The following is a 14275-nucleotide window of genomic DNA, read 5'->3' as shown; positions in this document are numbered from 1 at the left end:
ACACAATCCACTTCAAAACATTGTGGCCTGATACAGATCTAGGAGCAACATTTACCAATCACAGGAACCTGCAGGATGTTGCTGTTGATGATAGTGTTTTCCCAAGAGCAAGCATTATCATTAGGCACTTTGTTGACTGCATTGCTGCCCATTCCCTGTGCAGACAGTTGTAATCAGTCCTCACATGTTTGTGTGTGTTAGGTTTGATTTTTGTGAAGACGTAAGCGAATTGAGTTTTAAGCAACTTCTGTTTTTAACTGACAGAGATCAAGCTTCTGTGAAGTATCCTACTCCAAACACTGATAAATGTTTTTTTTTGTTTTCCTGATAGCATAAATATTGTACTTTATGAAATTGATTTGTCAAGATCTTAAGTTTCAATAATTTTGTAGGTACTACTGATTATCAAATTAACTGGATGTGAATGGGTATTTGCCTTTGCTGCCTAACCATTCCGCTGATCACTAAAATTTGCTCACTTGATCTGTTTATCTTACAGACAGAGAAGTAGGGAAAGCTGAAAAGCATGGAGGGAAGGAAGAGTCCTAATTCCAAAACTTCCCATTAAACTTGTCTTGCAAGAATTAAAGGGGCATGGAAAATAGGATTGGATTCTTTTTATGATTTAAAGCCACAGAAGGCATAAGAAAGCTAGTTAATACTCTGTTTTGAATTGGCTGAAGTACATATGTCAGGATTAATGGCTATACAAATCTCTAGATGTACTCTCTAGGCTGTTTGGTCAGGTGGTGGGATTATAAATAGGTAGGCTTACTGATGTCACCAGTAGCACAAGGGAACAACAACAAGCTTGCTATGCACACACACACTTCATCCCTTCTACATACATATGCTGTTGAAAGAGATTCAATTGATTTTAATGGAGGAGAAAAACCTGTATTATCTTGGAGGTAAGCTGAAAAGGAGTGTAATCACTTTCAGTAATTCTTCCCTCTCCTTGTTTGTAATTAGCAGAAGGGCTTCAAACTAATACTTGTATTATCTTACTGGGTAGAGATAAATACTGACAGTAATTTGTTTGCTATACACAGATAAAAAATTGACCCACAGCCCTGTTCTGGTGGCTGTAAATGGGAATTCTGGAGGTGTTTGTTGGTGTAAAGTGACACATATTTTGCAAGACTATTTTCAAGGATGCAAATGTTGATATTTGCACAACATTTGCTTGCTTGTTTGGTTGAACTTGTCCTAACACCTGCTGTGAGGAAAAATATTTACCAATAATTAACATATCTGCAGCAGCATTGAAGTCATTGCTCTTTGAGGGAAGGTGGAATTCAGGTGTAGGGCAGTACATAAATTGCCAGAGCTCAAACATAGGCTTGAAGAAAGAAAGAAGAATTAATGTCTGTTGTTGTGTTTTTTAGATAAATTATGTAATTCTTCTAGTCCAAGGTACAAATGCTTTCTTTATCTTGTTTCTGGCTCAAAGTTGAGGCTGTATAAAGGCCTGTGAATTTATCCATGTGGATGCACTGCTGAAATTTCAGTGGTGCATTTCTGTGTATAGAAGCTGTTCCGTATTTTATTTTGATGATTGGGGCCTAGGAGCTCAGATGAGGTTACTGAGCTTATTTTAAATGAGGAATGTTGTTGTTTCATGCAGACTGCAAGGCTTTTCTAACTTAGATTGTCTTTCATCTGATTTTGATCTAAAATTTTGTTTGTAAAAAAAAAAAACAAAACCTTGTTTTTAATAATGTTTAAAAGTCAATGCCTGTAGCGTTTACTGTACTAGTCCTTGATGTGTATTCTGTGTATTCCTTGGATATTATATAACACTTGTCATGGAAAGCATTAAAACAATTTTGTCGTGACTAAATACCTAAATAACTACAAAGTGCCAAGATGCACCTCAGTTACAGCAATAAAGAAAGAATTTAAGAAATCTTGTCAAGTTGATTTTATTGTAAAAGTTGATATGCTTCTGGCACTGAATCATACATTACTATGTTAAGAACTCAGCAATGAAAAATACTGGGTGTAAACGTGATAGTGAAAGTTGAAAAGGATGAGGGGGTGAATAAGAAGTGTAGTAATTACAGCAAATTATTCATCAGCATAGTGGTATAGGAAAGTTTCTCTACATTCCCCAGAGCAGACTGCTAGTTATGATTATAATTGTTTTAAAGATTAGTAAGAAGTATTGTTCTCTATTTCCTACTTTATAGTTAATGCTGACATCCTGTGCCATTTTTCAGAAAGAGCAGAGATTTTCTAATGGGAGTAATGGGTCACCCAAAATAGCTTTGGTACTACCACCATCACTCAGCAAGCCAGCTTTCTTTGAAGAAATACCGTCTTTCCTTCATTGCTTGTTGAAAGAGTACAGTAAGACATGGATTTAGGGGATTTTGAGTGTGCAGAAGAAAGTGGAGAAACTTTTTTGTGTAGATGAGTTTGCAGAGGAAATAATAGCATTCATTTGGGGCCCAAAATTGCCAACCGACGAGGGAGTTAAAGTAGGACAAAGGGGAGGGGCAGCAGAGGTGGCTATGAAACTGCTGGTTAGGTTTATGCTACGGAGAAAGCTGGGACAGGACTTCTGCCTGTGCTTCGTACCACCCATCTCCCCTCACGCAGTGAATAAGCAGTCAGGCTTGGGCTCTAGCAGCAGCACTGACATCTTAGGAGGTAGTAAATGCAACCCTGTTCCTGAAGGTAAGGAGCTTTGCTTTCTGAGGAGGATTGAGGAGAGTAAGCACTGAGGAAGATGTGGAAGACGAGCAGAAGAACCTGGTGGCAGGTAGGTAGAGCATGTCTTCCTAGTTTTGCAAGGAGTGTTAGCCCAAGATGCTCAGTGCTTCTGTTTGGGAAACTAAAACTGCATTGTTCATGTTTTGGGAGAAACCTCTTTATTACGTCCTACCTTTCAGAGTATTAACTGTCAAGATGCTTCTCTTGCAGTCTAATAAAGAAAAACACTTGTTTAGTAAACTTTTTTCTCTTTCATTTACTTTTCTGTAATGAACTAGGGTGCTTTGTTTGCTGATGTGGTGGTCTGTGTAGGAACTGTCTATCCATTGTTCACATGTCACATAGCATCTATAGGTTATATATATATATGTTAAGCTTCTTGCTCAGGACAGGAAACTTTCCCTGCTTCCCATTCCCTTCCAGTGCTTAATGGCATACCTGTTCTCCAGTTTACTAAACCCTCCTATTTCTTGGTTGTGCAAATGAGCAAAACATTTTGAAGTGTTACCAAACTCCAGGTAGCTGAAGGACGTAACTGCTAAGAGAAGGATCCTCTTTGTGAAAGAGCTTTCTGCAAGGGAGAAAGCTTGTTCTATTCCAAACATCTGCATGAAAAACAAAACCAAACCATAATTAGCTGCAGTGAATTCCAAAGTTGCATTGCTGTGCTTGGCTTAATTATTCTTCCTGTATCTGAATCTCTGTTGGGAAATCGGACAGTCGCAGCTGATCCCAGCTTTTTATACCAGCAAATAAGAAGAGAGAGTAAAGTTTGTCTTTTCTGTTGCTACTGCAGATCTTCCTACCTGTCCTGCAGTATTTTCTCTATTACCCAACCATACCTGCACCCACATACCTATATTTAAGGCATGTGTGTATGTGAAGAAAAAGGGAAGTGTCCATATTAGCCTCTCTCCTGGCTGCTGTGGTTATGGAGTGGCTCTGCTTTTCTTTTCCTTACCCTTCCCAACCTCTAAATCCATCCAGTGCCTGCCTCCAGTGTTATTTCTAAAACGTGGTTTTGAACAGGAGAGAAAAGCAGCAGCAGAAAAGCTCAGATAAATTGACAGTTCTTGCCTCTATTGATGTTCAGAATAGCAGCTGAAAATGCCATGAGCAGATCTAGGTATTTCATCTACAGGCTTTGAAAAGACAGTGGTGTTACACCTGCTTTCATGACAAGGAGATAATGGCCAGAAGGGCAGATTCAGGTTTTACTCTATTTGAGAGCCCTTAATTGAACTTTTTTTACTGCTCATGGGAGAAAAACATCTGTATGAGCATCCTTTTATAACAGTCCTTGAAAAAGATTTGAGAGTTTGCTCCTAGTGGAGGTAACATAACGTTTGCTTGAGTTTTAAGTGTTAGATTTACAAGTGTATCAAAGGTTAAGCTCCCCCTTTCAGTTCAAGCTGCTCTTTGTTTTCTTTTCCTGTTTATTCAGCCAGTTATATATTACTCAATTACTGTTACAGATTTACTGCTTTCTCTTCCCTGCTGTCCTTTCTTTCTGTCAGGCTGTTTTCATAACTGTATATATAATAGAGGCTAAATGAGTTGTATGAAGTTTTGATAGTTTTCAATGCCTTTCAAGTTTTTTTGTACTTTATTTTGGTAGTAAATCTGGATTGGTTTGTTTTTTTTATGTCTTATACCTTATGAAAAGGTTGCAAATAGAAGTATCTGCTTACTCAGAGGTATGTTGCACATGGATGTGCCAAGTTTGTATTTGTATTTTGTCCTAGCTATATTTACTTCAGAAATCTAAGTTCTTAAACTCATTAGAAGCAATGTTGTTGGAACAAATTTTCCATTACATCTCTTTTTTTTTGTTTACTCAGTTGTTTTTTAGAAGAAAAAGTAGTACTTCTTTTGGCACAATAGAATGTACTGTAAAGGAACTTTTGTATTAGAACACATTTCTATAATTCCTCATTAATGGTAATAAACTAATTCATAGTATAATTTGTTTTTTAGCCTCTGTTTCCTGCTCAGATTCTGACCTCTTGGCTGTCTTCCTAATAGCAAGGCAATTTTTACATCTAGAGAGGAGCTAACTATGTTTTGTTGCATGACATAAACCAGCACTAAGTCAGGCTGTCCATGCTCAGGGTTGGATAGTCTTTCCCATGTTTTTTCCTATGTTTTAAGTGAGCTTGAAAAGGTCATTATAACAGTAGTTATAATTTGGCTTTAAAGGATAATGAATGAATTGTTTTTTCTAGAAAAGTTTTAAATTTGCACTTGATTTAGTCCTGGTCAGTGTTTGTACTGGACTTGCGCTAAGAGGCACACAATTAAATACATGCCCCTACCATACATATTTGTGTTTACATTGCCTCTGAGTCACCCTTTTTTCTGTGTAATAAGAGAAAACATAGCATGAATTGTGGCTTGGGTACAGTCTCTTCTGTTTTCAAGACTGCCACTGCCATGGGGACAGACAATCAGGCTGGCAAGTGTCTGCTCCAAGTGGTCTGGAGGCAACTGAAGGGTTCGTTTGCTGCTTTCTCGCTTTTAGTGTGAACCAGACGTCCGAAGATTCCATTAAGCTTTCACCTTACTGTCATGGTTACCGTGCCACTTCTGTGATTTATTTCTCTCTAGGATAAGTCTTCTTTGAAAAAAAAATCTTTTCTTCAGAGCTATGGGCTAGTTGGGGGAAGTGGGGGTGAGTGGAGGATAGGGAGGATTGTGCACATCCCACTGACTAGGAAAACTTTTCTCTAGCAAGAGCTCTGAAACCATTCAAGGAATGTGTTTTCTTGACCTAATTTATTTATGGAGAGTGGAAATGAAGGTATTCTACATTTCTCGCTTTTGTTGTAGCAGTCATCTGTGTATAGGCATAAGTAAGAGAACATCTGCAGATGATTTGTTATTTGCTGGAACCTCACTAAGTAAACCTGTAATGATAATTTTCAAAGGTGAGCTCAAGGAATCTTATCACCTGTAACATTGCTACTGGCATGTCAGCTGGTGTAACAGTTGCACAACATTTTTTTTTATGTTGGGAGAGCTATTTACATAGTGCCTCATTTCTAGTTCTGTCTTATCTAATATTTTTAAAATACCATTTTTATTTGCAATTTTAATCTCCTTTCAGCTGTGGGAATCTATAGATAAATGCACTGTGAAATACCCTGTTATCATAAAAGACTTCCAAATTGTTCATTTGTTCCTCTACCTGGAAATTGAACTTAAAATGTGTTTCTGAACTTCACGGTTTTTGGGTACCTACTGAGCCATCTGCTAGGCACAGTATCCATACAATGTAAGCTCAGAATCTTCCCCAAATAACTAAGGGGATGAGTTCAGAACCTGAAAGCTCATCTTTCTTCATGGAGAAGGTACAGCAAATGTCTTTCCTTTTTTTTTTTTTTGTCCTACATGCATTATAAGCCTGGCTTGAAGGCATAACCTAAGAACGGACAATGCTTGACTTGCATTGATCCAGACCTTGATCTTAACATCCAGGTGGTGCTTTTATAGTAGAAATAAAGAGAGAGACTGTATCAAACAGTGATATTGATCTAGAGATGAAAGCCAGTATCAAGGTTGATAGGCATGTTATATAGGTACTGTGAGGCTGTACAGCAAATACTTAGATTGCTTAATGTTAAGGAAAAAAATGTTAGAATATTGCAGTATGTTAAAACTAAGTCAAAAGTAATCTTTTTGCAGCACTTTTAGCAACCCAAATTTTGTGTAGAAACCTGTGTCTGGCCGTAACTTAGTCAAGGTGACTAGAATGTGACATTTCAACTAGCCAACCTCCAGTTAAAAATTGTTATTTTCAGTTCCACTCAAAAGAGAGGTGCTTTTAATGAGCAACAGAAGACTGTTCTTTGAGCATGATTTTTAACCATTGCTTTGTCACATATTAAATTAGCTCTAAAAATTAAAAATTTAGTAACTTGCAGGAGCTGTAGGGAAAAATTCCATTGCTGATACTTTAGAAACAAAATTGCAAGTCTTCTAATATGCAGAGCAAATCTTAATGTTTTGAAACAGCTTTTCTGTTATATAGCAGAAGTTGTCTGGCTTAAGGATTGTGATTAAGAAAACTAGTATTTTAAGACCTTCCTTAAAAGCTGAATATGGACAATATCTTGTAGCATTAGAGAGGAAAGCAGCGTACTGCTGAGGAGTTTCTTCTGTGATCCAAACACGCGCATGTGAAAATAAAGTAATCATTGTCCAGAGGAAGACAATATTAACAGTTTTGTGACTTTTGGGGGGTTGGGTTTTTTTGAGATTCTTGGCAAGCAGTACTGGAATCGAAAGCAAAAGTTGAATGTGCCATTCAGGGCTACCTTCACTGTTTAATTTCCGTACATAAGAAAAACTTAGAGACTGTTTTATGTGAGGGAGGAACAAAGAAGTTGACGGTGTATAAATACAGCCATAGATCTTAAGCAAAGGTAAGGATTCATGCTGAGTCTAAAGATTGTGTATCACATATTATAAAAAGGTGAGTCAAAGCTGGGAGTGGTTGTGATGCTTTTGATGTCTGCCATTCTGTGATTCTTGTGTGAGGTGAGACGTCTGGACTCTTCTGTTCCATTGTCTTTACAGCAGATATACAATGACCAGGAAAAAGTGGTTTCTGTTTTCTCCATCACATTTTCAGCATTTTCGTTTCTTTGTTTGGTTTCCTTAGTTTCTCTTAGTCGTTTATTTCAAGCTTGACTTTTGATTTCCTTGCAGGTTGTTGTGGATAGTTTATCAGAGTCTTTTTCTCTGTTTAGATGTTCATTTGTCTTATTCTCTCAGTTTAAGATCCAAACACAATATAGGCTTTACCTGTAGGACAGTATAGGTAACTTTATCTGAAGGAAGGATGCACAGTCTCAAATAGCAGCCACTTAACATGATCCATTGCATGGGCTTCTGCTGTAAACCCTGTACTCCATTAAGGGTAGTTTCAGGGGTTGCCTGACTTTTGTGTCTTCATGCCTACCTCAAGGTGAGAATTCTAAGCCCTGATCGGAGGACCTAAGCAGTGAACTGTAATTTGCCAATGAGTGTACCATAATGTAAATTATGTTGTATAGAGTGATTGTATTCTCTCTGGCAGGAGTATTTTGCGATTCCTTAGCCTTACTTGATGTTACAAATACGTACTTTTGCTGATATTACTTAGTATTAAATACAGTTGCTGAATCACAATAAAAATACAGCTGTGCAGAGAGTGTTTCGTTACAACTGTAATTTTTGACCTTTTGGTCTGAAACTTTAAGCAATTGAAAAAAATCTAGAATTTGTATTAAGCAACTTGTTAGAAATGTGTCTGTATGGAGATGGTCAGGTGCAGCAAACAGCAGTAAAAGGTGATTAAGATGCAGTGAAGATAGTCACAGGTGACCTTCTCACTTCTATTTTCTGAGTGTAACAGTCATTAAGGGGGAGAATCTTTTGAAGCATATAAAGAAAATAGCCTTTTCTGAAGCCAAAAGTGTGTGTGTGGGGGTGTTGTTTTGTTTTGTTTGCTTGGTGAGAACAGTTCCAATTAATTGGACGGTGTAAAGTGAAGGAGTTCCAGTCAGTTCTTTTTCTGTCAGCTTCAGACTTAGGCTGGAAGAAGCCAGGATGGGAATGGATGAATTCAAGATGTCAAAATGTGAAAGAGAAGTCTCTCTGAAAATGAGAAAAATAATGTTGTATTGTGGTATGAAATAAATACTGTTTTAAAGGTGCACTAGCAAGTGGACTCATCATCAGGAATTTTAAAATGTTAAGATAACGTGCTTGCAGTAACCACGCATATATGCTGCTGTAGCTATATGTAATACCGCACTGTTGACTTTAACTGATTTTATGCAATGTTTTCACATAATGGTGAACAGATACTTTAGGGACTCAGGAATTTTCCATTCTTTGCTAATAGCACACAGGAAAATAGAAACTCATACATTCTAGGATGTGAGCTACTGAGTGAGGTTTTTAAATACAGTTTTTTAATGAACTCTAATGAAAATATCTTATTACATGTAACTCATTGCTAAATTCTATATTTTCACTGATCTCTGGAAAAAGCTTTTCATTTGTTTTTCCTGTAAGAGACTAGATGCCAAGTATCATATCATATAGACAGGAAAAAAAGCCTTCACATGCATAGAAAATAAGTCCTGTGCTCATATGTAGCCTATTTCATTGCTCAGTGTTGGGGGTAAGGGTGGGAAGAGTAATGGTCATATTTCTTGAGTATTTTAATTTCACTCTATCGCAGAGTTATGCAGTGTCTTTACAACGTCTCTGTAGTTACTATAACAGGAAAACCATGCATTCCGTTTCTCAGGCTAAAAGACAAAATAATCCATGTGGAATAGAAATGTCAATGCTATTCTTAGTATTCAGTTTAAGAACAATAAAAGTTTCACTAAAAGAAAGAAAACAAAAATATCTATAATTATGGGTGAAGCCAGCCTTTCAGACTGGCCCATAGACAATAGATACTATAGTAAAATACTCCATTTTTTCATGTATTTGATTATGTAATTATCAAAAACACATCCAGCTTGGGCTTGACTCTCTGCTGGGATGTTGCATCCATCACCTCTCTGGGCAACCTGTGCCAGTATTTTACCACCCTCATTGTAAATTTCTTCCTCACATCTAGTCTGAATCTTTTAGTTTAAACTCTTTTAGTCTAAAACCATTATCCTTTGCCATATCGCAACAGGCCCTACTAAAAAGTCTCTCCCCATTTTTCTTATAGACTCCTTTTAAGAACTGAAAGGCCACAATAAGGTGTCTGCAGAGTCTTCTCCAGGCTGAACAACCCCAACTCAGCCTTTCATCATAGGAGAGGTGCTTCATCTGATCATTAATAAGTAATGCTTGATCTTGAAGATGTGCAGTAATAATGCTGTGAAACCATAATCCATAAAGAGGGAACTGAATAAATAGGAGGAAAGGTCATCTTTGTTTAGTGTAGAAGACAAATTTATTCTGTGAGTATAAAGGATGAGTATTGGGCTGGAAATGCTAATAGGTAGAATAAGGGACTTAAGTATTTTATATACCTGTTGGCCAAAACTGATGTATCACTGTAAACAAAACAAGTTAAGGTATTTTATGTAGGCCTGAACTTTTGTTCAGCTGTTTCTTGGTTGAACAGATGATGTCCAAGGTTTCTACTACTATGGTGTAGTAGTGGAGCAGCATTATTGTCATAATCAGGAAAGTCTTAAAATACTTACTTGGGATGAGACATCAAAGGCAAGAAAAGCTCTAGAAGCTTTATTGCAATGGCCTTTTCCCTCTTGTGATCTTAGCAGAGCTAGATCCTTTTCTGAGTTTGAGTGAAAGTTAAGTGCTGCTTGTACTTTTGGCATATATAATTTTGTAAAGCTTGATGTAAAAAAAGTGTGTAGTTGCTCTTTGTATAAACTGGTGTTCTTCATGGTACTGTAAGTACAATTACAAACTTAAGTCTTATCTGTTATGCAGTAGAAGGTTTTTATTGCGCTATGTTTAATGAACTTTTTTAGTATCTGAGAGATGACTGAATATGACCTTTCTTGTCCTAGGTGATTGCTGTAGAAAACTGAGAGATGATTCAAATGTTGGAGGTTAGATCCAAAGTAATTTCAGTGAGAAGGCTATTGGGCTGTCTTTGTACAGTGTCTCATGTAATTGTGTTCAAAATGGGAAGCTAAGTGCTTGAAACATTAATACTCCTTGAGATCAGGATTCAAAGAGGTGGAATTTTTTATGCTGTAGCCTTTAGTTGTGCACAAGTTTAGCAAATAGATATCCTCTTTTTGGGGGGGGGGGGGGGGGGGAGTGATCCTTGTCGAAAGGAAGTGCTAGTGATAACTGCAATATCCAGGTCACCGTCAGTTCAAGTTTTTCTCATTATTTAAAAATGCTTTTCTCCAGTTACTACTAGTTAAAAATATACTGCTTGTAACTTTCTAATGGGAATTTTATGAAAATCAAATAAATAGAGGCTTTATTTATTTCCACACATCCAGATTATTGACACGATTACTTTGGTTCTGCAAGCATAAAATATGTTGAGATACAGCAATGACACTTTGTCGCAGTGGGATCTGAAGCACATAAAACGATCTTGCATTGAATTTTAAAAGATGTATTGTTTTTCCTAAGAAAATGAAGATTTCTATCTGTATTTGGCTGAAAGAATTCTCTAATAATCTTTACAGGAACTGTCTTCTGTCACAAAGACTGGTGGGAATTGCAGGTGGGACTTCACAAATTTAAATGTCTAAACGAGATGAATCAGTTCTCTTGGGAAGAATATAATCCTACAGGATGAGAGCTAGCTGAAAGCCTTGGCGTAAGTAGTGGGACCCATGTGCACTGTAACAAGGGAAATACAAACTCTGTCCAGGCTGCACCAGCTTGTGTTCTTGTGTTTGTGAAACCCTGTGAGACTATTGCAGGTATCCCTCTTGGCTGCCTTTTCCAGGGCTAGGAAGAATCAGAGAAGAAAGTTTGGTTTGGTTTGGTTTGGTTTGGTTTGGTTTCCCCCCATTCCTGTTTTGTCTTAAGCAATTAGTTAAACAGAAAATGACACTCAAGATACAGCAGCGTAACAGGCAACTGGAATTGTTTATCGTGTAATAAATAGTGGGGGCATGTCCCTTCAGGTGAGCTCACTGGCAGTTTTAATGTCTGGTGTAGGTTGGTTAGTTGATGGGGCTGAGACTTAAGGAAGGAGTGAGGACCTGTGTTGCATAGGATACTGAAACACAATTTTCAGTGGAATTCTTGTTATGACTTGTGGCCTTACTTGGTTAAAATTTCTCTTTTTAATTCCCTCTGTGTCACAGATAAATAAGCTGTACTTTGATTCTTTCCACAGCTTTTGTTTAGTCCTGTAGTAGTCATGAAAGTAAAAAGAATGGGTTTTTTAGTTGTTCTAACGCCTTCTAATGCTTATATTAGAAAATAAGAATAGGTCTGCTTAGTTCCTAGCACATCTGGAAGCTATCTTAATATGAAAGGTGTTGTGAGTGAGACTATTTACAGAACACCTTTTATCTGATCTCTAAAGGGTTATTTTTGTATGACTGGGAATTTATTCTGTTATAGTTGTATGTTGTCATACTAAAAATCAAGGCTTTTCTTTTTTTCAGAAGAAACTACCTTAACCACTCTCTCTGTCTTTCAGCAAATTTAAAACCAGCAGTTCTCCTGATTTGCTAGGTACCTCATAGAGCTGAAGAGGCAACAAAGAACAGGGCTGTTGGTTTTGTTTTATGATGGATAAGTGTTTGAAATGATGGTGTAGACTTGGAGCTACTTAGATAATTCTGGTTTTACTTTTTGGTGTTTGAATAAAATGGTGTCTGGAGGATGCCTTTGTGAGTGAAATCACCTGTGTCAGCTTCTTGGAGGCACCCTAGTGCAAAAGAGGAAGGGAAGGTTTGTAGGTTAAATCTATCCCTGCGAGTGTATTGCCACCATCCTGTCACCTGCTGATTCTGATTTGCACCTGTAGAAGTAATCATGGTAACATGAATTGCTCTTGCTGCCTGATACCATATCTTGCACACTGGGAGCACAGGGCTTCTATTACTTGTCAGGCAGCCTTTCCTGTGACAAGGTGGAGAGACAAGCTCAAGAAATGAAAAAGCTGTAAGAGCAAATATAAGTGCTTTGGGCTAAGAATGAGAGATGAAGGAATTGGTGAAAAAATGAAGAAAAAGATACGACATCTGGAAACAGAAAATGAAAGTGTTGGGATTCCTGTAGTTTAATAAGAGGTTACTGAAAACTTGGCATAACTTCTGAGATGGTATACTTGGAGACTTTACCCCCTTTGTATGGGGCAGGAAACATAAGCATGACTAACCACAAACATGCAGATGTGCTAGAGATGGGTAGGGTACATGGCTCTGCAGTGGTGTGTGTGTGGATTCAGCCAACCTCATTAGACTGCCTGATCCCATGTGGGTGTGTGTATGTGCTCTTTATAAATACAAGAACTTCATCTATCTAGCTGTTACACGTAAGTTTTGTCCAGAGTATCTTATCAGTTTTAGCTTTCTAGTGTAAGTTAGACACTGTAGATGTTAAATACAGCCACATTTTACTTATGTGGACCGTGCATTTATTGCTGTGATAGCAGAGTTCCCGCAATGCAATTGCATTCATGTGCTTAATGGAAACTAGAGTCCACTAGCATTTGCAAACTAATCTTTCTGTGGCATGTACTCTTCAAAGATTAAATTCTGAAATCAGTTGTAATAAACATCTTTTAACAGTCATTAGAAGTCACTTAAAGACGTAACAGTGTGCAAAGAAGAGGATAAGCAGTACCTTTTCATTTTGGGTTTGGATTCTGTTTTGGTATTAATGCCGGGGGAGTTTTTAGGTTTCTGTTTGTTGGGGTTTTTTTAATAGCTGTATTGATGCTCTATACTGGTCAATAATTTCTTTCTGGCAGATGCATGAAAGCTGAAGATCATGCAAAAAGCCTCCAAACAAGTCATGGAGGAGGAAAAAGAAGTTTGATTAATACATTTTGCAATGTTCACATAACCCAGAAACAACCTAGGCAAGCTGCTGTAGAGACTACAGTTAAATTTGCAGCTAATTCCACACGTCTTGAACTGTATGCAGAGTGCACCAAAACTAATTTAAAACATTAGCAGAGAGGAGGTATAAATTTTGATGGCGGATCCTCATTCGGTGTGTTTGGAGGTCTACGAGCACTCCTGATTAGCTCTGAGAGGCTGTGAATAGTTAATTATTCAGCATGTAGTTCCTAAGTTCAAAACCCTAAGCACTTTCAGCAACAGATCGGTCATGTGAAGTCTCATTACACAGCCGTCTTTTGCAGTGCGGCTCTGGACCTTGTTTCCCCTTCATTGTGAGTGACTTTAAACTTTGCTTTCCCAAGAAAGATGTGTGTTTCTAATTGTACACTAGACCTTTTGTTTTAATTTTGCAGGACAATTATAGAACTTAATTTCTTCTGTTAAATTTAAAATGAACTTTGTTACAGCTCCAGAATTTAAATTGCAAGCATATTTTTGGAACCTTTGTGTATTATGTTTGAGATATATTTTAGCTTTCTGTGAATGTGGCTCTATCCAAGCTTTTGAAAAGAATATTTATAAAGGATTAAGAAGCACTCATGAGGTAATACATCTCCACAGGGTGTTTTGTTTCTCATGGTGAAATTCTGAAATACTGTTTCTTCCTTGTGACAATATCGGTGAAAAGTTATTTGAATAAAAGGGGATGTTGTGCTATATAGGACATGAGAGTTCTGCCTTCAGAATTTACTTAAGCATAAATATATTAAGAGATGTAGAGAGTTTTCCATTTATACCACTTTGGTTTATTCTTTTTAATTGAAATAAGTGAAACTTCCTTATTGATGACTCTTTGCATTCAAGTGTACCCTGGCTTCTCACCAAGATAGCAAAGGATAGCGAGAAAATTGAAATAGGAAATTGGCTTGGGTGAAAGGAAAATATAAAAGCATATTGTGACTGAAGTGCCAAGAAATATTACAACACAGTAGGACTGGTTATACTGCTACGTTATTACCATAATGAAGTAAATAGATTAA

The 14275-nt window shown here is 37.3% G+C and overlaps 1 protein-coding gene across 4 annotated transcripts in view; it reads left to right on the top strand.

The window, feature by feature from the left end:
- Positions 1-14275, top strand: part of COBLL1 (cordon-bleu WH2 repeat protein like 1) — an 88736-nt gene that overhangs the window by 32799 nt on the left and 41662 nt on the right. The window contains exon 1 of one of the 4 annotated variants that reach the window (XM_061452132.1): positions 2513-2682. The exons of 2 other annotated variants lie outside the window; for them this stretch is intronic. The gene's annotated coding sequence lies outside the window, so the exon portion shown is untranslated. Of the gene's footprint in view, positions 1-2512; positions 2683-13418; positions 13568-14275 lie in introns of those variants that run through there. One more of the 4 variants, XM_061452123.1, reaches the window with a different exon arrangement.

The sequence above is a fragment of the Pezoporus flaviventris genome, unplaced genomic scaffold, assembly GCF_033815535.1.
Source record: "Pezoporus flaviventris isolate CSIRO_AGI_PZ_B2104156 unplaced genomic scaffold, CSIRO_AGI_Pfla_v1 ptg000001l, whole genome shotgun sequence".
Taxonomy (NCBI): domain Eukaryota; kingdom Metazoa; phylum Chordata; class Aves; order Psittaciformes; family Psittacidae; genus Pezoporus; species Pezoporus flaviventris.
Note: the sequence above shows the minus strand (reverse complement) of the source record. Positions and strands in the feature narration are given on the sequence as shown.